At 35.7% G+C, this 12,824-nt stretch overlaps 2 protein-coding genes and 1 pseudogene across 3 annotated transcripts in view; 2 read left to right on the forward strand and 1 right to left on the reverse strand.

The window, feature by feature from the left end:
- Positions 1-12,824, forward strand: part of LOC141450988 (uncharacterized) — a 269,247-nt gene that overhangs the window by 121,772 nt on the left and 134,651 nt on the right. The gene's annotated exons all lie outside the window — the stretch shown is intronic.
- The window catches only part of hdly (hadley), a 67,245-nt gene that overhangs the window by 41,654 nt on the left and 12,767 nt on the right, over positions 1-12,824 (reverse strand). The gene's annotated exons all lie outside the window — the stretch shown is intronic.
- LOC141450980 (3-hydroxyacyl-CoA dehydrogenase type-2-like) lies at positions 5,598-7,119 on the forward strand (annotated as a pseudogene).

Raw genomic sequence — 12,824 nt, forward strand, 5'->3', positions numbered from 1 at the left:
AGAACGACAAAGTGAGTAGGGCAGCAAAATGGTCGAAGACAAATTTAACTTTACAGTTCAATGGCTCCTCGAGTTTGTTCTTAAAACCTTTTTCTAATGTAATTAGTATTAATATGCAATGGAGTGTTTTAAAGTGAATATGAATAAATGTAAAAAATTTCTTATCTTTTACCATTAATTATGAAACAAAACCAACAGGCGGAAAACTTCGGAAGTATAGTTTCAGTTTTGGAGTTTTACGAATTAAATACGACTTAAAAGTAACATTTACGAGTAAAATTTTATCTATCATTTTCAAAACTAAGATTCTGAGTTGAAAACACTATTCTTCAACTAGTTTGTCTAGACACATAACCATTTCAAAATACTACTTTAACTCCTTTAATGCTAATGTCAGATATAATTGCCATTGTTAGATGCTCGCCCACTACTGTCGGAATTGTATATGTATACACATACGAGGGTCGTTTGAAAAGTCCGTGCAAAGTCAGAGAGATAGCACTACTGGCGCGTATCAAGGTTATGTTTAGTTAGTAGCATCTCTTGGAAGAACACACACCAAGTTTCAGCCAGATCGGTCAATTTCTTTGTGTTTGGCATTCGTTTGAATCGAGGAAGTCGAGTGATTTTCAAAAAATGGACGAAAAAGAATTTCGCTGAACGTTCTGGACGCCCTGTTGAGGTTACTACTCCAGAAATCATTGATAAAATCCATGATATGGTGATGGATGACAGAAGAGTGAAGGTGCGTGAGATTGCTAGTGCTGTGGGCATCTCGAATGAACGGGTACATAATATTTTGCATCAACATTTGGACATGACAAAGCTATCCGCAAGATGGGTGCCGCGATGGCTCACGCTTGACCAAAAACGAAATCGTGTGAAGTGTTGCAAGGACGGTTTGCAGCTGTTCCAGAAGAATCCGCAGGACTTTAAGCGTCGTTTCGTCACTGTGGATGAAACATGGATACATCACTACACTCCTGAGACCAAAGAACAATCTAAATAATGGGTTACCAAGGGGGAATCAGCGCCAAAAAAGGCGAAGAACGTTCCTTCGGCCGGAAAGATTATGGCGACTGTCTTTTGGGATTCGCAAGGAATAATCCTCATCGACTATCTGGAAAAGGGTAAAACTATTACAGGTGCATATTATTCATCGTTATTGGACCGTTTGAAAACCGAGCTGCAAGAAAAACGCCCACGATTGGCCCACAAAAAAGTCCTTTTCCATCACGACAACGCACCAGCTCACACCTCAGCAGTTGTGGTCGCAAAATTAATGGAAATAGGGTTCCAACTCGTTTCACATCCCCCCTATTCTCCAGACTTGGCTCCCTCGGACTACTATTTGTTCCCCAATATGAAGAAATGGCTGGCGGGAAAAAGATTTTATTCAAACGAGGAGGTGATTGCAGAAACGAATGGCTATTTTTCAGACTTGGACAAATCCTATTATTCGGAAGGGATTAACAAACTAGAGCAGCGTTGGACGAAGTGTATAAGCCTAAAAGGAGACTATGTTGAAAAATAAAAAAGGTTTACCCCAAAAAATTAAGTAGTTTTTATTTTTGCACGGACTTTTCAAACGACCCTCGTAGTGTGTGTAAATGTGTTTGCTTCTTTTTTTCGAAATGCTGTTCAACAGAATGCACAGCTAAAGCGGTAGCACAATTATTCCAAAATTGATTTTATGAAAAGCAATTAGCTTTTAGAAGCAGTTTTGAGGTGGTTAAGGTTTTTTTTCCATCTTCAACCTTTTACAGGAAAATTTGAACAGTGAGTTTTGCAGGCAACTTTGTGAATCATTGGAACTAATTTGCTGTATTGAAGCAACTCCTTTTTTAGTATTGAACTAAGTTTTATAGAAATTAGATACCTGATTTTTATTTTTAATCAATGTTTTTTTAATATTTCAATCAACATTTTTTATTAAGACAGTTACTTGAAAACTTTTGATTGATAAGACAGTTCGAGATGAATTCATCCTCTACCCACGGGGGACAGTTTCATTGTAGTTCGCCATACTTAAGCAGAGCGGCTAGGTGTGTAGTAAAGTGACGTCGTTGAAGTTGAACATTCTTAGTCGATGATGAATCATCAGTAACTCCAAAAGGCGATCCCAAATGATTATCAAATATTTGGTAGTAAATATTTGCAATGCAAATATTGAACATTAAACTTGACATTGAGAAATAAACAAGGCTATGAAAGGGGCCAGTTTTACCATTAAATTTTGCCATATTGATCGGAGTATGTAAATTTTAGGTACTATTATTTTTGGGCGAGGAAGAGGAGAACATTGAATTATATTAAAGGTTAGTGCATTGGATTTCTGGTTAGAGGTCAGCTACCGGTTCTTAAATTTACTTCTATGAGACTTTTACAAATTACTACACAATAATGATCAGTGCATTTAAAATGCACCCACAAAGTGCTAATGACATTAAATGTTGACGCTCATTAATAACATTGTATAAAAAGTATAGTTTTGTTATGATTATTTAATATTAACAAAAATAACTGACAAAAGCCTTTATTTCTAAGACATGAACAATCCTAATAACAACAATATGGAAACCGGAAGGGACGTTGTACCAAAATACTGGCAACTGGTACAAAAAAACTTCTAGATATCGGTGATATAGTGTGTACGTTTGGAGCTATTTCCGCTTAATATGCTAAGGTGTCTGGCTTGAAGTATAACAACCTAAAATGCGTCTTTACCGAAGCAATTCTTCAGTGCTTTAAAATAAATGAAAGATCGATAAGAATGCAATTTGTAAACAAGACTAATAAGAGTGCAATCTGTTTACAAAGTAATTGAAAACCTCAGGAGCCAATTACGGGAAAACAAAAAAAGTAAAAAATTCCATTATTCTGAAACGTGGTACTTTGTTCGAGGGATTTTGTGCTTTTAAGTTATGATTGGTACCCATGTTATCACCAAATCTAAATATATAACGTTTCAGTTTTCTTTTCTCATTTTTGAGTTATTTTGTTTACATTAATAGCGACATGTTTGGCAGGATTGAACATCCGACTATTAAATTAAGAGTCGTGGACGCGGGTGCGGAAGCACATAAGATAAGATTCTAGTAGGGCGGCCTCAAGGCCTACGCAACTGCGATCCCTTTGGATCTATTGTGACTCCCCTCACTCTAAAGCTCGTCCGTTTAATCAGACCTCTTAATTCTGGAGAGCGACTCCTGGGTAAAGCTCACAGGCCTTGGGTTTTTCCTCCCCGAGAAGTAACATCCTTAGCCAGACAAGCCCCTCACGCTGATACAACACGTGCAGTGCCGTTTCCTTCTCTTCCTGACAGAACCTACAAAGGCTATCATCCACCAGGCCCATTTCTGAGCCTGCAGTGGCCGGTTAATAGGCCTACAATTATCCTTATAGCCTCACGGCCTTGACGGATTAATTCTGCAGTCAGTCTTGGCGAATAGCCAGTGATGAACTCCTTCGCCTGTCTCTAACCCGGGGCGGCAAGCCACCACTCTTGAGACCTAGTCTGTACCCATAGCTTAATGGCCGCAGTCTTAAGGTACTTGGAAACCAAAGTTCCAAACGGAAGCACATACTTTTTTTAAAATTTTGCCTAAGAATAAAAAATAGGTACAGGTAGAATTCGAGCTTGGAATCTCCCAGATACATTTCCATGCTTCGAAACAGCTATACCATCATCCGTCTCTTGTTTATTATATGAAATAAAAAAGATGAAATCAGTCTCTACAATTTTATTTTGATGAGACTCAAGACTTTTCTTATAAAACTAGAGGATAACTGCAATCTCATGAGATCTCAACCAAAACACCTTTAAACATGATGGACTGGATAAAAATAAAGAAGAATATGAAATCCAGGCGGTAGTTTTCTTCCAGCAAGCAATGATATATTTTCTCATTACCTCTAACCTGTTAGAGTGCATTGTACAAAAGTACCACAGTCTCTCTCTGGACAATGTCTAATCAGATATCAGGAAAGTAAATTGACACTGAGACAAGAGTTTTTTTACATCCCTTTTCTCTTTACAGTGTTGACGCTTCTTTCTCTGTTACACGATGATGTCGTCATCTCTTACATTTTCCCACGGGAAATGCTTCTCTTTTTGCAGGTACAGGAAGTCATTTTCCAAACCATTGATAATACCGACAAATTGACCAGTATTCTTTCATACAAGCATTTAGTAATGTGAAATTTTACTCATTTTTTTCTCGTGATCAAGAAATGTTTCATTTTTTCTTTTTAAATTTAAAAGTGAAAAAATAGCCGTAAATAAATTGTTTAAAAAGACCAAGTTAAAAAACAAAAACTAAGTATACCACATTATTAGTTTACGAAGTCTGTTATTCAAGGAACATTCAATCATAAAATAAACTACAAAATTAAACGAAAATTAAAATTAGGTACATTTATCTTCAAGAATAAGGCCTTGGGCACACAGAAAGCGGTCTGTCGCAGCGGGCAACGATCTCCGACCGAGGCGGTCAGGCGGTCTAGTTGTATTACTTAATTTTGCATCAACTCTGTCAAACAGAACGCAATCTACCGTCGCAGGCTAGTCTTTGTCGCGTCGACAAGCGATCTGGTAGTACAAAATTACAGATTTCAACGTGACCCCGCCTTGCCACCTAGTAATACGAAATAAAGATTCCGATGTTAAGAAACTTTAATACTCATTTTTTATTTAATTCTCGCGACATACGACAATACTAGAAGAACCCATCTTCAGGTGACTCCAGTTCGATACATAAGCGGTGGTATTCCCCTAATTGTTCTCTCTTCTTATCGATTTCATGCACCCAACTTCGTCTTTTCTTATTTTTTCTTTGCAAAGCTAGGAGCAGACGGAGTTGCTCTTCGTCCGATCTCATACCCAACATATAAAAATTAAAACAAATAACAAAAAAACGCACTACTACTACAAGAAGAAAGCTACCTAATTGGACCGCTCTAACAAAAGAATCGCGTCGTGTGTGACATCCCCATATCGCAGACCGCAGCGACGACTGTTGGACAGACCGCTTTCTGTTTGCCCAAGGCCTAAGGCATTCCATCAAAACTAGCGCTATTAGTTCTCAAATGCTACCACTGGGCAGAGACAGGCGAAGGAGTTTATTAAAGGCTATTCGTCGCCGAGGCTGACTGCAGAATTAATCCGTCAAGGCCGTGGGGCTATCAGGATGATTGTAGGCCTATTAACTGGCCACTGCAGACTCAGAAAACACATGCATCGCATGGGCCTGGCAGATGATAGCCTTTGTAGGTTCTGTCAGGAAGAGGAGGAAACGGCACTACATGTGTTGTGTCAGTGTGAGGGGCTCGTGTGGCTAAGGATGTTACTTCTCGGGGAGGAAAAACCAAGGCCTGTGAGCTTTACCCAAGAGTCGCTCTCCAGCATTAAGAGTCTAATTAAAAGGACAGGTCTGGAGGGTGAGCTTTAAAGTTAGGGGAGCCACAATAGACCCAAAGGGGTCGCAGTGGCGTAGGCCCTGAGGCCGCCCTAGTCTAATCTAATCTAATCTAGTTCTCAAATTCAGCGACGACAGTTGTTATTTTATCGTGTGAATTTCAACCATATTCCAGAAATGCTATAAAACTGTTAAGAGACCGATTGTTTGATGAGCGTAAAGCTAGCAAAAGAAAGCACGGAGAATGAGAAACCGAATTGATGCTCAAAATATAGAGCCTCCAAAAAAAAAGCATAAATAGGAAATGGTGAGAGAATTTTAAAGTTGGATAGTTCGTTTAGCTCATTATGTTAAGAAATACGGTTTCCCTGGTTACCGGAGGAGCTTCTGGTTTGGGAAAAGCTTGTGTGGAACGGTTTATTCAGCAAGGTGGTAAAGTGATTCTTTGTGATCTACCAACATCAAGTGGTGCTGATGTGGCTAAAGGTTTCGGTCCGAGTGTGGAATTTGCCGCAACAGACGTTTCTTCAGAAATAGATGTAGAAAAGGCTATAACTTTGGCTGAAGATAAATTTGACAAGCTGAATCATGTTGTCAACTGTGCTGGACTAGCTTTTGTCAAATTTAACTTATGATTTTAAGAAGAATGTTCCCCACAAATTAGAAGATTTTACCAGAATCTTGATGGTAAACACTGTGGGAACTTTTAATGTAATTAGGCTGGCTGCTGGCCTGATTGGCCAGAACCAACCAGATGAACATGGAACAAGAGGTGTAATAATAAATACAGCCAGCATTTCCGCCTACGATGGACCAAAATGGCTGGTAGCATATTCGACTAGCAAAAGTGCCGTTGTAGGCATTGCTAGAGACTTAGCATTCCAAGGGATTAGAGTTTGCACCATCGCTCCAGGACTATGCGATACTCCAATGCTAAGTCTATTTCTGGATAAAGTAATACAGTTTTTAATTAAATCAACGCCACATCCAAAACGTATAGGTCATCCTAAGGAATTCGCTATGTTGGTTCAATCGATTATTGAAAATCCCTTGCTAAATGGTGAAGTTAGTCGGTTGGACGGTGCGCTGAGAATCCCATTAATTTTCCGATAATAAGGAAAAGCATTTTATTTGATCCTTACTTAGAGCTGCTTTCTTAGAACCGATCAAATCTTTAGGTGTTAATGAGCTGGTTATGAAGTGTTTGTTACAAGACATTATTCTTTCTCTCTCTAAATATCCTTCTGTACGAAGAAAAGTGCTCCTTTTGTACTTTGTTAATTACTTGTTCAGAACAGAAACTAACCTTAATATCCAATAGCTGAAACAGAGTAAGGGTGCTGAAAGAATTGCTTCCATCAGTTCATGCAGCGATGTAAGCACTCACAAAACTTTAGCTAATTAAATTGTCAATTTTTTAATTTACAAGATTTTTGTACCACAAATTTTCGAGACAAACTTAATTCCTATTAAATACATATTTAATACATACGTCCCATCCATATCCTAAAGCAGTTTAATAGTTCCCGTTACCTTTTTCCAATTAAGACCCTGCAACTCCTAGTTTCCTCTCTTATATTCCTCCATTTCGACTATGGTTGTTTAGTCTATGGCGGTCTTTCTGGTGATATTGAAGCTAAGCTCAAGCGCCTCATGAACTGCTTCATAAGATTTATTTTCAGCATTTCCAGAGACTCTCGCATTTCGCACTGCTACGATGAGTTGAAGTGGCTTTTTCCTGTCTATCGCCGCCAATATTTTTTGGCTTCTTTCCTGTTTCAAGTCATCCAGTCTCAAAGGCCTTAAGTTTAAATCCTCCATCCATTCCCGTAACACTAGATCTCGCTCATCTGATCTCTATCTCTCACCGTACCTCATCCTTTGACAAGTCCTTCCTAATACGTGCTACCTCTCTCTGGAACTCCTTGCCATCATCTGTCCGCCATGCTCCTACCCTATCTATCTTTAAATCCCTACTATTCAGTTATCTCCTTTCTATTCAGCTTCCTCCGAAATTCTAATTGTTTTAATTTATTTCCTTAATTTCTGCTGTTATTTTTATTTTCACTTTTTTGTAAATACTTATTTATTTATTTTCTGTTTAATCACAGGCCAAACTGTTAAGGCCTCTATTTGTTCCTGTATTTATTCTTAGGGGACAATTGTCCCAGAATATTAAATTTCTTTTCTATTTCTATTTCTATTTTCAAACAGAAGTTTGTAAAACCAAAACGGGAAAACGACAGTCAAATGGAAACTAAATTAAGAGTTAATGGACGAGAAGTTCACTGAAATAATTTTTGATAAATATGCTGCGCAGGAACTTCAAAATTACATTTGTACTTTAAGTCGGTTGCAGGAAAGAGTTTTTGGATTATTAAAAGAAACCATGTTATTGCTTTGTGTCATATTACAGCATGCTTAGTACTATTTCCTAATTAATTGTGAAAAATGAAATGTAATTTATTTAAAGAGTTAAAATAATTGATTACAATTAAATTTAAAGGATATATAGTTAAAATATTGAAAAAGATTTAAACTTGTAAATTTATAAATTCTCCTATTTAACATGGTGAATACTTTTCCCAATCTTTAGCAAAAACGTTTTTATCGGGAAAAATTACTGTCAAATGAAAAAAAATAACCAAAACTAGCTTTTAAAAATTAAAAGTGAAACGCATTAGTTCCAAGACAAAAACATAACAAAAAAATGGTTCTGTGACCTATCAAGGGCAAGGCATAAACATAATATGTTCAGCAGTAATGGACCCTTCTCACCAAGCGTACAAGTAAAATTTTACAAAACTCTAAAAAAACCTGTGTCCCAGCATATGGATTAGAGAATTACGATTAGATTGAATGACAACAGATAGATCTATCTTCCAATACAGATACAGGAGAGTTAGGGTACGTTTACAACGGAGCTGTGAGTATAGATGATAGCAGAGATGATAACTGATAGAGTAAAATATAATCGCTGATTAGTGTGCACAACGGAGCTGTGATACATGCAGCATGCCCGAGTAGTGAAGAAGAGTTTTTATGTTCAGCAGCAACAAAATGGAATATTTTAATGAAAAAACGCTTTAGAAAATATCATGTACATCCCATAAAGAAAAAACGAAGAACTTTGGGTGAATTTCACTATTTATATAAGGAACTTAGACATTATCCGGATCGTTTTTTTTAATATGTGAGGATGGGTCCACCCACATTCGACTATATTTTAGAAAAAATAAGGTCAAAATTAAGAAAACTTTGGAAAAATTGTCATGGAAACCCTATAACCATAGAAGAAAAACTAGTGATTACTCTTAGGTAAGTAATGATTTTATTGAAAAAAAAAAAAAAAAAAAAAAAAACAAATACAGTAAGACCCCGCTTAACGCTGTTTCGTTCAACGCTATTTCGGTTTAGCGCTCAATTTTTCAACCCAGGGATTCCCAGAAATTGCTCGCAGCACTACGGGGATTCCCCGAAATTGTGGAAGAAATAGTGGAATTAGCGAAACAAACCGGTTTAGATGAGGTAAATGTGGAAGACGTCGTAGAAATAGTTCATGTTATATAGTTAGTAGAAACATGTTAAGATAGCCTCGTTTAGCGCTGTTTCGCATTACGCTCTACTTTGATAGAATGTATCCCCCGCGTTAAGCGGGGTCTTACTGTAAATACACATGAAAATAAATGTAAGCACGATTTAAAAAACAAAATATTGTTTAAAAGTAAATAATAAAATAATAACCAAAAATAATGAGTAAAGACAGCACTAAATAATTTTTCTACGTCCATTTTGAAGCTCCGATACTGGAGTTGAGCTAGCAGAAAAATGAAAAATTCAATTCTACCATCTATGCTCGTTTATAGCAGCGAGTATGAGTCACTAGTCGCAGCTTCGTTGTGCACGCTCACATAAGAATGTACTAGGTTATTCTATAAGCATCACTGCTATCATCTCCGCTATCATCTATGCTCACAGCTCCGTTGTGAACATACCCTTAGGCGCCACGGTAGCCGAGCTGGTTAAGAGGCGAGACCTGCAAAGCTAATATGCATTGTGGTATTGGGTTTGATTCCCGGTCCTAGCCTTGGATTTTATTTAATGGTTAAATGAGAAATTTGTAAAGTACGTTTGCTATTCGCCTCCGTCCACGACACCTAGTAAATGGTAGTTGGACGTTAAGCCCCGCCTGAAAAAAATAGGCGATTACTTTACTTTACTTGTAGGAGAGTTTACCATATTTATTTTGTCTTACAGCTGGAATTTCCTAAGTAATGTACTTCGTCCACGACATAAATAACCTTTTTAAAGCATAGTACTGAAAAATACCCATTTATTCATATATTTTTTGGGGAGTTTTCAACCTCCTAGGTGTGCCTTGTCACTTACAATCGCCAAAACTGCTTCAAAAGAAATGATTACAGATTTCTTATAATCATTTCGATTACGACATCTTTTAGAAAGGATTTTGCTCTACAATTGGTTATAACAACTTCGGATATATAACCATTCTACGTGTTAGACCAATAACTTCTGGTAGACTCGCTCTAGAATTTAGATTACAAATTAACTCATATTTCTTATTGAATGTTACTTTTTTTTATTATTATTTTTTTAATTTAGAGGCCAATTTAATCTCCAACGAATGGTAATAAAAGGACAAATACTCTCAATCAATAACTGAAATGATGGATTTCTATAGTAAAGTCAATATTGATCCTGAAACCAGGACCAAATTGACAGAAGACTAACAGGTCGAACAAAATAAAATTGAACATCCAGTGAAATGATGTGGCTTGTTGTAAATTAATGATTATTTTTTTGTGCAAGAGAGCTGATTAATGTAGACTGTTTTAAAGGCATTCAATGATTAAATCATTTACGTGAACCATTTATCTTTTTCAAAGCTGTATTTCAATATTTACGTGACCCTAAAATAAAAACAAAAATATTAGAACAAAGTATAATTCAACAAAATGTTACAGATATCGCAACTGGAAAAAGTACACAAATATATGTTTAATAAAAGAAATACAAATTATGATAAAGTGGAATAATTAAAAAAGAGAACTAAACACAATAATTGTTTCCTAATTTTAGAGAGAAATAGCGTGAACGAACACAACATTAACTGGAACAGCCAGTGAGATAACCAAGCCTAGCTTCTCTTGATTTGAATAAAAAACAATAGAATAATTACACATTATTCAGTAAAAGTTCAGATATTAGAGTTTTATTTGTTCACTTTAATTGAAGTTTATTATATTTCGTAATAAGCGATTGCATTCGGTTACCTAGCAACAATTGTTTAACATTTCTACACTCACAATAGTAAGCTAAAATATAATTTGGACTAGTTCTTGTGACTTTTGAAGCTAAAATCTGCAGAAAAAAAACTCATAAATTTCTGTAAATCGTAGTTATAATTTTCTAGAGAGAATAAGATTTAAATAAACAGAAAAATGCAACAATAAGTTACAGATTTTCAAATTTGAATCAAGTAAAAGTGTGGTTTAATAAATTAACAGCACATATTACACTTTCATTTTGAAACTCAATTACAATATACAAAAATTGATTTGAGAGGGATAAACTGTAGAGGAGAAGGTGGTAATATGGGACAGTTTTTTTTTACCTTGCATATTTTGAACACTACTGAATTTAAAATCTACTCTGAAGTAAAATCATAGACATACATTATTTGTCTTTGTAAATTTGGAGTCCTGAGTGGATTACAGCAAGAAGTCTGGAGTTACACTGAAAAATGTCTATCGTGGTGCCACATTGGGTTTTCAGAAAGTGTGGTCGTAATATGGGACACACATAATAATTATAGTTAATGTTCTCGTTTCTCCATGAATTGTAAAATTAAGCCTTAAATATGGCCACAAAACTATATTTTACACAATTATCGTACATTAAGGACAAAAATTAGGGTGTAATCAGTTTTCTTAGAGAAATGTCAAGAAATCTTTGAAATGATCTTTTTAGGCCCTTTATAGTAGCCTGTAGAAAACAAAAAAAAAAATTATAAGACACTAGTTTCGTCCTCAGTGCCACTTTTTTACACTTGTTCGGCAGACGATTAACGAGGTTGTTATATGGGGCAACGCTGTACAATATAACCTCATTTTTTTTCCAATGTACATTCTTTTTTGAAATCCATAATACTGGCATTTAAAACTCTCTACTTTCTACATTTTTTAATGTCTAAGGGAAATTATTCTAACTTTCCTCGGTATTAACCAAAAGCAGAGGAAAATCAACCTTAAGAAAACATTTTAGCATTGACAAAATCAACACGGTCCTCTCTTGGACAAAGCTGCCACTCTATTGACGGCGCTGCCTTCTGCAGCAGACCAAAGCCTACCCCAAAGAGTAGTAAGGCACCAAAAACTAACAGATAGCACAACTGGTTTTCACAAAAACAGGGATGTCCCAAATTCCAACCCCGTCCCATATTACCATCTATCTATTCTATAATTCCAAAATTAGGTTTAAGATGACGAATCTCAAAACACGTTTGATTTTGTAATGTTTCCTCTAAGAAAAATTTAAAAGTTCTAAAAGAAAAGTGAAATAAAACGAGAAAAAAATTAAAACAAACCAATAAAAATCTGAATATTATCAACTATTATTACGATTAAAACGATAAAGGCTACTGGGTAAGGCTCCCACTCATTGTCTTTTGTCTCCTCTGATCTCAAAATTATTCTGTGGCTTCTGAATGAAGCCCCTAAAAGGCAATTCATTCCCAGACCACCGAATTAGACTAAAACAGCCTTAAAAAGTATAGGAAATAGTCACAGAATTTAATCACCTTTTGACCTAATTTTCCTTCATCCATGTTTTATATCAATTTATCAATACTGCACAACAGAGTGGAAAAGCAAATAAATATAAACTATTGTATTGTAAATGAATAACAAACACAATTACCAGCATGATAAAAGATACAAAATAAGCATTTGCTATTCCAATAGAGTGTTTTAAGTGGTTATTACGTTAAATATTCTCCAATATTTCCCCAATGAAAATCATTGATTTGCAAGCAGAAACCGGTATAATATACATATCAGAGAACATCATAATGTACTACAGCTGACTTGTAGATTAGATAAGTCACGTTATACCAACTTCTGACATCATTATTTAATATATATATATATATATATTACATTAAAATACAATAATTTATACATACATACACATGAGTGACTTGCGTGTAATTTATTAACGTATGAACAATGACTAATCCACATCGGCAAATGTCAGTGAGAACCAGGATTTTATCTTACTACAATTCTGGTGGCTCTAATTTTATACATTTTTAATTATTAACACCGTTTTACAGATTTTAAAAACTCAAATTTTACACTTTATTTAGAAAATGTGCTAAATTTATTT

This window comes from Rhodnius prolixus, unplaced genomic scaffold, assembly GCF_049639745.1.
Source record: "Rhodnius prolixus isolate KJV_2025 unplaced genomic scaffold, Rpr scaffold_8, whole genome shotgun sequence".
Lineage (NCBI taxonomy): Eukaryota > Metazoa > Arthropoda > Insecta > Hemiptera > Reduviidae > Rhodnius > Rhodnius prolixus.